Source organism: Nannospalax galili, unplaced genomic scaffold (genome assembly GCF_000622305.1).
Source record: "Nannospalax galili isolate Female #2095 unplaced genomic scaffold, S.galili_v1.0 scaffold367, whole genome shotgun sequence".
Lineage (NCBI taxonomy): Eukaryota > Metazoa > Chordata > Mammalia > Rodentia > Spalacidae > Nannospalax > Nannospalax galili.
This window is the reverse complement of record NW_008356465.1, coordinates 491,005-502,879: the sequence shown is the minus strand read 5'-3', so window position 1 is coordinate 502,879 and position 11,875 is coordinate 491,005. Positions and strand designations below refer to the sequence as shown.

The window sequence follows — 11,875 nt, the reverse complement described above, 5'->3', positions numbered from 1 at the left end:
TGCTCTTATGAAATTATATTGGCCCCTTTAATCTTTGGTTGTACTTCCCTTTTCGGTGTTTAAGGACATACAATTGGACCAGATAAACTGATTTGTTTTTACTCTTGAGGTCGTTAGAGGATTTGTTCCTCAGGGGTCCCATGAGGTTGGGAGGAGCCCCTGGCTCCTTTCTTTTATCAGTTCCATCTATGTGAAGATAAGTCAAAGGTCCTGCTCAACCATTGTTGGCTTCTCTTGGAAGCATGGAGGAAATGATTCCTCCGTGTTGACCCTCCTCTTTATAGACTGGACACTGGCTCAAGTCCATCTGTTGGGGTCTCCTTGGCCTCCTTGATCAAAAAAAAAAAGAAAGAAAAGAAATATAAGCTTCCAGTTCAGTGACAGACACTGTCTCAAGGCAATAAGGTAGAAAGCAATAGAGAAGGACACCCGAAGTCCTGCTCTGGCATCCCTATGCACGCATACTGGCACCTGAACACTCGTGTACATGCAACACACACACACACACACGCTCTACCTCATAGATGTGGTAATGTGGCACCAATCAGCACAGAGCCAGCATCCCAGCAGGCACATGGCAGGAAGGAGAACTGTATATGAACCATAGGCGCAGGACACCAGTAGGAGTCCCCTTATGACGCTGGGAACTCAGTAACTGACATGGAACAGAAGGACCAACAAGGACTTTCAAGCCCCAAATAGAGGTAGCATTCCCAAAGCAGTGAGTGATTGCCAAGGACCATGGGATAGCCAGACAGGAAGATATCAGCAACTGCCATTCACTTTGCCTTGATTCTTGGTCCAAAATACATATCACTCATCATCTTCAGTCATCAGAAAACAGCCTGCTGTTGACTATACAGTAGCCCCATGGGAGGATAGAGAAGTGCATTGGATGGAAAGTCAGGTGGAAGCAAAGATGAATGACCTCCAGCCTCATATCAGGGGGTGACAGCTTACTACCAGGCTAGTCCTGAAGGCCTTCTTCAAATCACAGGTTCTGTGTACCATCAAGGGGGTTCTGCAATACCGATGGGCACCAGGCCTCTGGGGGCCAGGATGTCTGCTTTCTCGGCACTGTCATTTAACCCATGCCCTTGGAGCTGTGCCCACAGGTACCCAGAGAAATTCTGAAGGCTCATCATGGCTTGGCTGCTAATGCTGACAGCCACTTGTCCTCTTAGCAGCTTTAAGGAGGACACTAAACTACCCCCATGTGAACTGGGGCAATCCTTCCCCTGGCCCAGGGACTGTCCTCACAGACGTGGGTCTACACGGCAAAGGCTCTGCTGACACCTCTGCTCACAGCCCTTTCACTGTATAGTCAGCCTGCTGTTTCTGCATCTGCATCTACAGCTTTAACTAACTGTGGGTTGAAAATATTGGTGGAAAAGAAGGGAGCATCTGTACTGACCGTGTGCAGAACTTTTCCCTGATTCTTCTGTCGACCATACACAGAACAGCTGTCTACATGACACTGACCATGCACTAGCTGTTATAAGTAATCTAGAGAAACACTGATTAGGTCCGAGCTCGCAGGACCCAATCACATTTCAAAAGCCCATCAATTGTCAATCAAGCCTTTAACACGTGAGCTTTTGGGGGAATAGTGGGTTCATCTACTGAGAGACTCGGGATTCAATGGCATTCTCCAGAGCTGGTAGAAAGTTTAGGAGGCAGATCTATCGAGAGAAACTACCTTTGTAGGAAATATCTTGTCTCCAGCTCTTTCTTGATGTCTCTGCTTCCAGACACCATTAGGTGAGCAGCTGTGCCCAACAACCCTCTCCACCAGGATGCCCTGCCTCACCACAGACAGGCCCCTGAGCAACAGAGCCAGTCATGGAACAAGACCTCAGAAACGAGTCAAATTAAGTCTGCCTCCCATTAAACTCCTGCTCCCAGGTATTAGTCTAGGAGACGCACCACAACACAGCCAGTTTCTGGTGCAACCAAGGCCACTTAAGTTGTCCTTAAGCCAGCTGCCATCAGTTCCTTTCTTCCTGCCCCTGAAGAAGGCCCTAGGTGGCCCCTGCAGGACTTCTCCTGCAGAGCTGTAGCTCTTCGGTTGTTTTCTGAAAAGACTTTTGTCTGTTGTCAATGAGGTGTCACCTGAAGGTTGACCACAGCAATTTTCCCACGCCCCTCTTCCCAAAACAAACACTAACAAAGGAAAGGAAAATCCCATCCCAGGCTGTGGAAAGGGGAGCTCTGGCCTCTTAAGCAACTTTACACTTATTTCTTCTATTCAGAGCATGCCAAGTGAGTGATGGAAAGGGTGCAGGGTGGAGCTCTGGAGGGGAAGGGAGGGGCTGAGGGTTTCTCGGTGGATAATGGTGGGATTTGGGTCATGCAGTTTTTAAAGAACACCAGCCTGCTGGAAAGCCTGTTGCTATTTTGGGAATGTGGCTTTGTGGCCTGGCCTTCACTGTGGAGAACTATTTATACCCGTTATGAATATAATTCCGAAGCTTTGCCCAAGAACATTCTGGGCTTTGTTTCCCATTTGTTAGCATTTGATCAAAGGATACTTTGCCCATGAGATTGAAAACCCAGAGTGAAGATTCCACTTTAGGATCTGTCTGGGCACATTTTCCCATAGATACAGACCTGTGTTTTATTGTTTCGATGCTGGTACACTTTGAGTTATGATTTTACCCATTTTTTCTCATCTAGAAATGGTAGAAAAAGACAAATAGAAAAGGCTTGGTAATGTCCACTTGTCTTGGTAAGCAGTGTGTAGAATCCAAGAGACTGCACACTATAGCATTTAATTTCAGCTTAATATTGTATGTGTGCATATTTGTAGGGGGTGCACATGTGTGTCAGGGGGGTGAGTGTGCATGCATGTGGAGGCCAGTGGTACCCTCCAATGCCATTCTTCAGGTAACACATCTGCCTTTTTTCCCAAGACAGGACCTCTCACTGGCCTGTAGCTTGCCAAGTCAGCTAGGCTGGCTTGAGGGCCCCAGGGACCCACCTGTCTCCACCTGAGCTTACAAGCATGCACCACTATGCCTGGCTTTTTCACATGGGCTCTGGGGATCAAACTCAGGTCCTTGTGCTTGTGTGATAAGCATTTTGCCAGCTGAATTGTCTCTCTAGTCCTTAAACATATATTTGTAATTCTTAGCATCTACAGTTAAAAGTAAAGAGAACACAAAAATAAAAGAAAAAGGCAGTTTGCACTGCTAAAAAGGACTTGGCAGTCACTTAGGACCAGTCAGAGTGGAGGAGTTAGAGATAATGTCCATCTGCCATGACTTTGGCTGTGAGCACCCCTGACCAGGCTTGGGTGGGAAGAAAGTGGGTCAGGGGGACTTGTTTCTGCCTCTAAAAATCCTGGGACTGGAGACATTTAAGATCGCTTTTGCAGAGGACCTGAGTTTCGTTCCCAGCACCCATGTCTGGAGGCTCAAAGCCACCTGTAACTGCAGCTCCATGAGATCAGGTACCCTCTTCTAGCCTCTACAGATGCCTATGCTCATGTACATACACACAGGCCCACACACATACACACATCATTAAAAATAAGAAAAAGAAAAAAAGAATCACTGTCCTCATTAATGAACTGCCTTCCAGAGGGCAAGCAAATGCCTTCTGCTCACTGGGCCCAGCCACCTCTTCCATCTGTGCTCAGGACATTGCTCGGAGCCTAAGACCTCTCAACTCCAGGAACTGAGCAATCCTGAGTAGGCAATTCAGTCCCTCTCCTAGCCACAACCACGTGAATCAGCTGAGGGAGAAGGCTGGGGAGACCACACGCACAGGCAACTGGGAGCTCTGGGAACCCACAAATGCTGCAGTCCTGACACTGGGAGGTCTTAAGCAAACTGCCATAACCCCATACCTCAGCCGCTCGTTTATCAAGAGGCCTCCAAGAAACCATTTGGTGGATGTCAGAAGACATGAATTCCAGGGTGGTGGAAAGGCAGTGGGTTGTCACCCTGACTTCTCATCAGGGTCTCTGTCATCAGTGCCACTTGGCTATCAGCTGTCAACTTGATGGATTCAATGTACTGGGATTCCAGAAAAAGAAGTAATTGAGAAAACAGAACAGGCAGCACACACAGACAGCACAAGCCCAAATGCCAGGGCCTTCAGCAAAACACCAGGAATGTGTGCTTGCTGACATTGTCCCTACTGTTCTGTTCGTCACTCCCTCCCTCAACCAACACATGTTTGAATGAATTATCCACCTCAAGACAGACCCAGATTGAGGCATCACAAAAAATATACAGCCATGAGGGATGGAGTAGCTGTCATTCACTCAGAGTCCTCTGTGCCCTGGGTATCCAGAGCTCATGGAGATACTCTCCATTTTACATTTACAGGTGGGAGAATTGAATCCAGGGTGTAAGCAGCTTGCCCAGGTCACAGCTGACCAGAAACTTGAGACCAGAAGGTTGAATGGACTGGTCAGCTTTGCATAACTACAATGAATACCTAGCCCAGGGTACCTGTTAATGAAAGAGAGCTTTGCTTAGAGCAAACTTCCTTGAGAGTAGTTAGTTCAAAGCCAAGATTGGTAGACCCAAGTCTGGCAGATGGTGGCTCATCATGCAGGAGCAAAAATGGGAAAAAATGGTTCCATTTACTATAGCGATCAGGATCCCATCATCCCCTTGGATGGCATGCCTCCAATGACCTACAGACCTCCCAGTGGGCTCCACCTCTTTGTTTGTTTGTTTGTTTGTTTGTTTGTTTGTTTGTTTGTACAGGGTCTCACTGTGTGGCCCCGACTAGCCTAGAACTCCATTTGAAGGGGAACACATGGTGACAGGAACATGAGGCTGCTGGCCACATTATATCCACAGTCAGGAAGCAAAGAGAGTTGAATGATGCTACTCAGACCACTGTCTCCTTTTGATTCGGTCTGGGCCCCTAGCCCGTGGAATGGAGTCACCCAGATTTAGGGTGGGTCTTTCTACCTTGATTAACCCAATCCAGAAAATCCTTCACAGACATGCACAGGGGTTTGTCTTCATGGTAGCTCTAAATCTACTTAAGTTGACAGTATTAACCTCCACACAGCATCACTCCAAATAGCCTCTCAGCCTTCCCTCATCTCGCTCTATGCTAGAAGGATGCCCTTCCAAGGCACCGTCACCTGGTCAGGAGGAAGCCCTTGCTGCTCCAAGGCCTCCCAGGGACGGATGGACCGTGGGGACATGAAGACACTGCTCCTCATGACCATCCCCTGAATCTTCACTTTCAGGTCAGATAGGTTCTCTGAAATCCCCACTTGGGTCAGGGAGACTAGGGCATGGACTAGGCTGCTTGAGGTCTCACCAGGAGGCAGGCATGGGGCCACAGGGGGCTTCCTCTGTGGTATCCATCTCCTGAAGTTTCATGGGGAATGGACCCTAGGGAACCACTTCATTAAGTCTTCTTTGAAGACTCAGAGGCAAGGACCTTATACAACTGACTAGCCTGGCTTCCCTGAACCATCAGTGTATTTGAATCCAGCATAGCTTGGGGTTCTTCCCAGAGAGAAGGGCTTGGCATGCACCTGGCAGACTGTCCTGGCAGAACAGAGGATTGAAGTCACCACTGCCTGGACCACTCTGTGGCTTTTCCCACTGACACCTCTCCATGCAGCTGGCAAGCCCCTCTCAAATGGCAGGCTCCCAAGGCTAGCCTCCCTAGAGAGCCTCAGCAGGGCCCCCAGGCCACCTTACTCTTGTGCCCTTCCCATCCAAGTGACAATCCCAAGGGTACTCCAAGAGTCTCCTCTTCAGGGTAGGCTCCCTGGAAAGTCACCAGAAAGATAAAACCACCACTTGTACCTGAGACACAGGCTTTTTGAGCTTTGTACATCTCAATCACTTTCTTACAATTTTTGGTATGAGAGCAGGAGCCCACAGACCTTTAAATGACCATGGCAGTGGGACCAAAAAGGTCTACAGCAGGGTCAACACCATCTACAGTCCCTGTTTGCCAAATCCTGCTGCCAGTCGCTGTCTGCCAGCCCCCAAAGGCTTCCAGCAAACACTATCCTATTTCCCATAAAACAGAACTTTCTATGAGCTGCTAGGAAGCCTGTGCAGTCCTGGTTATGAGCCCTGAAGCCCAATTGGGTTGACAAGGAGCCCAGAAAGGCCCTCTGAGTCTGCCTTTGTGGCACTGTGTGCATTCCTCTATGTGGGCTCTGAGCCTGGACTTGAGATGAACTTAGGAGCAAATACCAGTGTCGTCAGTTATGAACCAGAGATCACACCTCAGACACATAGGAAGCCAAGCATGTCCTAGCACTGGAGGTGCAGTCAGGACCCAAGCCAGGCAAGATGGGCAGCAGATGAGTGAGAAATCACTTGCCAGAAGCAAGAGACTGCTTTCTCTCCTCATTCTTCCTGTCCATTCAGGGAGTGATGATTCATTTTCATTGTCAACTTGAGTAGATCTAGAATCACCATGGATTCCTATATTGCATTAAATGAGGTAGGAGAACCCATTCTAAACGTGGGTGGCACTATTCCATGGGCTGGGGACCCAGACTGAATAAAAAGGAAACAGTGAGTTGAATCCCAGAACTCATCTCCCTCTGCTTCCTGACTATGGATGAACTGTGAGCAGCTGCCCCATCCTCCTGCTGCTGTGCCTTCCCTGCCATGATGGACTTAAATTACAAGTCAAATAAACCCTCCTTCAAGTTGCATTCACAGAAACAAGACAAGTAACTAACACACAGGGAACTATCCTAAGAAGGTTCAAGAAGCCTGAGGCATCTCAACTAGTAGCCTCTACCCAAATTCTAACACAAAGACTACACCCCATCCCCTAAGGAGGACAGTGACTTGGAATGATCAGTCAGGAGCCAAAGCCATCCATCACAACAGGTAGCTCAGAGGTAGCAACCCTCACTGACCCTCGATCTTGACCCAGCCTTGGCTGGGTCAGATACTCCAATTAGGGTGTTCATGTGTTCATGCAGGTATGTGTGTCTACGTGCATGGAGACCAGAGGTCACCAGGTGTTTTCCTCAATTGCTTTTCCACCTTATTCTTCGAGACAAAGGTCTATCATTGAACCTGGAGCACACTTGTTTGGCTAGACTGGCTAGTCCGTGAGATTCAAGGATCCTCCTGTCTCTGCCTTCCCAATCCTGGAATTACAGTTATATGCTTCCATACAGGCTTTTTATGAGGATACTGGAATTCAAACTTAGATCCTAATGCTTGTAAGGCAAGCACTTTACCCACAAAGCTCTCTCCCCAGCTCTCTATTTCTTTTTCAACTGGAAAAAGAAGACACCATCAGAACTCAGCTATTCCAGGAAAGCCCCCAACTACCCCACCAGAGGCTATAATTGTAATTCTTATTAATCTGGCTTAGGGTGAATATTTATAGACGGACAAGAAGCAGCACCAAGGGACTGTCATTTCACCCATAGTGCCCTGAAGCATGCTCACATTCCCTGAACCTCACTTGGCATCACCCTGACCCAGCCCAGCAGCCTCATAAATACCCACAAGGACAACAGAAAGCCACTCCAAGGCTCAGTGCTATGATCTGCTACAGAGAACAAACGCAAGGCCCTGGGCAGAGATGCCACTCCCTGGATTGCCTCTGAGCTTGTCAGAGGATGTGGCTCTGCCGTGTAGCAATTTCCTCTGAGATAAAGCTGTCCATCTTGGAGGGAAGCTCATTAAGGTACAGGACATTCTAAGGGGAGGTGAAACATTACAACCCACAGGGAGGCTCCTTCAGCTCAGAAAGCAAACAACTCAGAAGCTGAGAAAGTCCCTGAAACCGGTCAGATTCACTAGGCCCCTCCCTGCATAAGATTATGTAAGCTGTAAGGACAGCAGAGAGACACCCTCAGACCAGCCAAGCTGCCTAGGAGAGGCTCAGACCCACCGAGCTACCTGGAAAGGACACTCTCCAATCTGTAGCGCTCCCTGCAGGTTGTGCAGTACACTTTAGGTTTTTTGCTTTCATGAACTGTCACCCATGGTGGGATAAGCTTTTGGTGCGGCAGCTATTTAGGGGCTATTTTCTTCTTCTGTAAGTAACCCCTCCCCACATTCCTGTAAATAACCCAGTAAAACTCATGGTTCACCGACTTGGATTTTGGTGATATCCTTACTTTGATCTGTCACTGGTTCCCTATCTGGAGTAAGAAGACATTTGTTCATGTCTCTCCGCACAACGGTCTCCTGGCTGAGCACCTCTTTCCCACTCTGCATGTGGCTAAGATGGTGGAACCTTCATGTTAGCTCAGGAGAGCAGTGGATCCACGTCTTTTCTATGATCTGAAGCATTGGGCATGGGCCCCTCCACAGACTACTCTGAAGACCCAGATTTTCTGTCCAGTTTATAGTCTGCAGTATACCAGGTCAAGCCTTCAAAGACCTTACTCCTTGCAATGGGAGACAGTACCCCAAAAGCAAAGTAGAATGAATCAACTCCTGAAAGTTTTACTCTGACCTCCCTATGACACATGCACCCCTACATACACACATACTCTTTTAAAATTTATGTGTATTAACGTTTTGCCTACATGTATGTGTGTGTACCACATGCATGCAGTTCCCACAGAGGTCAGAAGAGGGTGTTGGATCCCCTGGAACTGGAGTTGCAGGCAGTTGTTAGCTGCCACATGGGTTCTTCTAGAGCATACAGGTCCTCTGGGAGAGGAGCCATCCCTTGAGTCCCCCACATGATAATTTTTTTAAAAAGAAGGTATAAATGAGGGAAAGCCTCCCCCCCCCACATCCCCCCCATGGAACACTGTGCATCTCCTTTCCAAAGAGGACCCAGTACCTTTTCTCCACCTGTTGGTATGGAAGATTTATATTATTTAAATACAAAAGAACAAATGATTTCAGAATTCACCGACTAGTAATTATCCTTAGCAGCAGATGTGCTTCCAAACAGGCAGTAAGAATTTAGACATCACAGGCCAGGGAATGTGGCTCAATTGGTAAAGCAGTTGCTTAGCATGCTCAAAGCCCCGGATTCCATCCCCAGAACTGCACAAACTGGGTGTGGTGGCCCACACCTGTCTCCCAGTTCTTGGTGGAGGAGGCAGAAGTTCAAGGTCAAACTCCACTACACAGACAGTTGGAAGTCAGCATTGACTACATGAGATCCTGTCTTAGACAATAAAACAAAGCAATAAATAAATAAATAAAAATTTTAAAAAGGATGAAAAAAAGAATTTATACATCAAACCAAGTTTTGTAAAAGAAAACCTGTGTTCACTAGGTAGTGGGTTGTTTTTCTAGAACTGAACATATGGAGGGAACAACACAAAAACTCACAGAAACAGAGCCCAGGGGCCAGAGAAATGGCTAATTGGGTAAAGGTACTTGTGGCCAAGACTGCCGACCTGAGTTCAAGGCCTGGGACCCACATGGTGGAAGGATAGACAGCTCAAAAACAAATTGGAAGTCAGGTGTAGTGGCACACGCCTTTAGTCCTAGCACTCGGGAGGCAGCCTGGTCTACATAGTGAGTCTCAAGCCAGCTGTTGCTACAGGAAGACCCTGTCTCTAAAAACAAAAACAAATTGAGAGAACCAACTCCCAAAAGTTATCCTCTGACCTCCACACATGCACCATGGCAAATACACTCCAACACACAGGACTGACAGACAGACAGACAGACAGACAGACAGATGTTAAACAAAAATTTTAAAAAATAAAAGAGCAGAGCCCAGCCCAGGAGCGTAGGAGAACCTGGTGGCCCTGAGGCACCATGCCTGCAACTTGCTGGGTTTTACTGTTGGCTCTTTATCTTACAAAATCAAGTTCTGCTCTTAGTAGGAACGGAGCGTTTGTATGTAAGGGAGCATGGTGAGTCACTGTGTGGTCCTCCCCAGCAGGGAAGCCACTTTTCTCCACCTCACCGACTCTAGCCCCCTTCAGATAGGCCAGTGTATGGTCAGACACCTAATGTTTCTTTGTAACCGCTCATCTCCTAGGCATCTGTCTGAGAAGTATCAGGCAGTATTCGTAGACCTGTCTCCTTTGGAAGCTACGGAATATTCCACAGCTGTCTGTCTGTATTTTCCCATCTCCCTCTCCCACCCACCACCAGCAGCCTGGCCTCGCACCATGAGTACACAAAACTATAGTGGACACCTTGCCTTTAAAGGAGAAACATTCGAAATTGGGATTGCCGAGTCAATATATCTAGCCACTTCCATTGTGTTGAACGCCCCAGGGCCCCGTGTAACTGTTCCTATAAACTGCTCCCTCTGAGACAGTCAGTCTTCAAATGCTGTGCCCTTTCCACAGGTGGAAACACCTCAGAGTGACTTTCATCCTCATGTCCCTGACTCCACGAACCTGAGTTGCTTTCCATGTAAACTTGACCTCTGCCTCCATGTTCGTGATCCTTGCCGGTGTGTCTGTTTCACATTTGTTTATTGCAAGCAAGCTTTTTGTATATTGGAGACCTACCTTTTTTATATATTGAGCACTTACCTTTCACAGGAATTTCAGACTTGCCCCAATTTTTCCTTTGTCATTTCACATTGTCCCATATGCACAAGTTTTTGTTTCATTTGTTTTGGTTTTGAGGGTAAAGTATGTATGTGTGCTTTTGAGACAGGGTCTTGTGTAGCCCAGGTTGGCCTCAAATACAATATATAGCTAAGGATGACCTCAAACTTCTGATCTGCCTGCCTCAACCTCCCCAGCACTGAGATGGTAGGCATGCACCACCACAGGCATGCATCACTCTATTTGTTTCTGGGAATTAAATCCAGGGCTTTGTGCATACTAAGCAAGCACTCTACCAACTGAGCTACATTTTCAGCCTCAGAATGTTTAAGTCTTATGCTGAAAATTTGTCTCTTTGTATGTCATTTGTCAATCCCTCAAGATGTTTATTTCTACCTTCCAGTCCTGGTTAAAGGTAACTCTTTGGCAGAAGTCACACAGCCACACACCTAAAACTGCACCTGTGATAGTCATACTTGCAAGCTTTTTGTTTGAGTTTCTGTGGGTCAAACACAGCACTCCGTCCATGCTAAGCAAGTGTTCTACATGGTACATTCCCAGCTACCTAAGGCTTCCTGCCCCCTGGAAACAGCTATCCCCTGGCAAAGCTGCAAAGCTGCGGCACCTGGCTGGTACCTGGCCTTTTCCTCCTTCCTGGTCCGTTACCGGCAGTGATGGTGCTCCAGGAACGCTTCCATCAGAGTCCAAAGGTTCCTGGGAATGCTTCTCTTATTTTTGGCAGATTTCTGAGTTTTCTAGAAAGAGACTGGCTTCATTGGTCTAGGCAGAATTAGTTGCCCCAGGTGTCTGTGGACGCTGCTGCGCAAAATGTTCCTGAAAGTTCACAAAAGGTGCCAGTGAGCTGAGGAGTCTCCTGGTGGTCTGAGATGCACCCCCATGGATGTGTAGGTCAGCTGGCCAGCTGACCAGGCTGAAGGACTGGCCTATCCACATGGCATTCTTAGCCAAGTTGAAGGCCCACACTGGCAGACCAAGGAAGTGTGTTCAAGGAAGGAGTGTTGGGAGCCTGCTCCCACTGACCTCTTTCAGACGGTTTCCTGGGCCCCTGGGGACCTTCATTGCAAGGCTGCCCTGGGAGTTGCCTGAGGCCAACAGGCAAAGCAGGATTTCAGTCAATGCCTGCTGAATGCCAAATGGGGCAAAGGGCACCTAGCCAGGTCCAGGGGGTGGGGAATAAAGCTCAGCTCTGCACTGGAAGAAGTTACATGACTCTGTGGAAGGAGAGCACCCACAGGGAGCCAGACACAGCAGGACAGCACAAACCAGAGGCTGCCCAGACAGTGGGGTTTTCTAGGACCTCACTGGGCCTGGCCCAGCATCTGTAGGACCTAAGGAGACCTGTGGAAGGCCAGGCCCATTCCTCCTGGGAGGCTGCCTAGGAGCAGGGGCCCAGCCATAGAGGCT

At 48.1% G+C, this 11,875-nt stretch overlaps 1 long non-coding RNA gene across 1 annotated transcript; it reads right to left on the bottom strand.

Annotated features, from left to right (window-relative positions):
• Positions 1–289: 289 nt before the first annotated feature.
• On the bottom strand, positions 290–11,560 carry LOC115067864. The gene is made up of 3 exons (XR_003847230.1): positions 11,492–11,560; positions 11,087–11,284; positions 290–329 (listed from the first exon to the last, which is right to left on the bottom strand). It is a non-coding gene; the product is annotated as an uncharacterized LOC115067864 (long non-coding RNA).
• Positions 11,561–11,875: the final 315 nt, after the last annotated feature.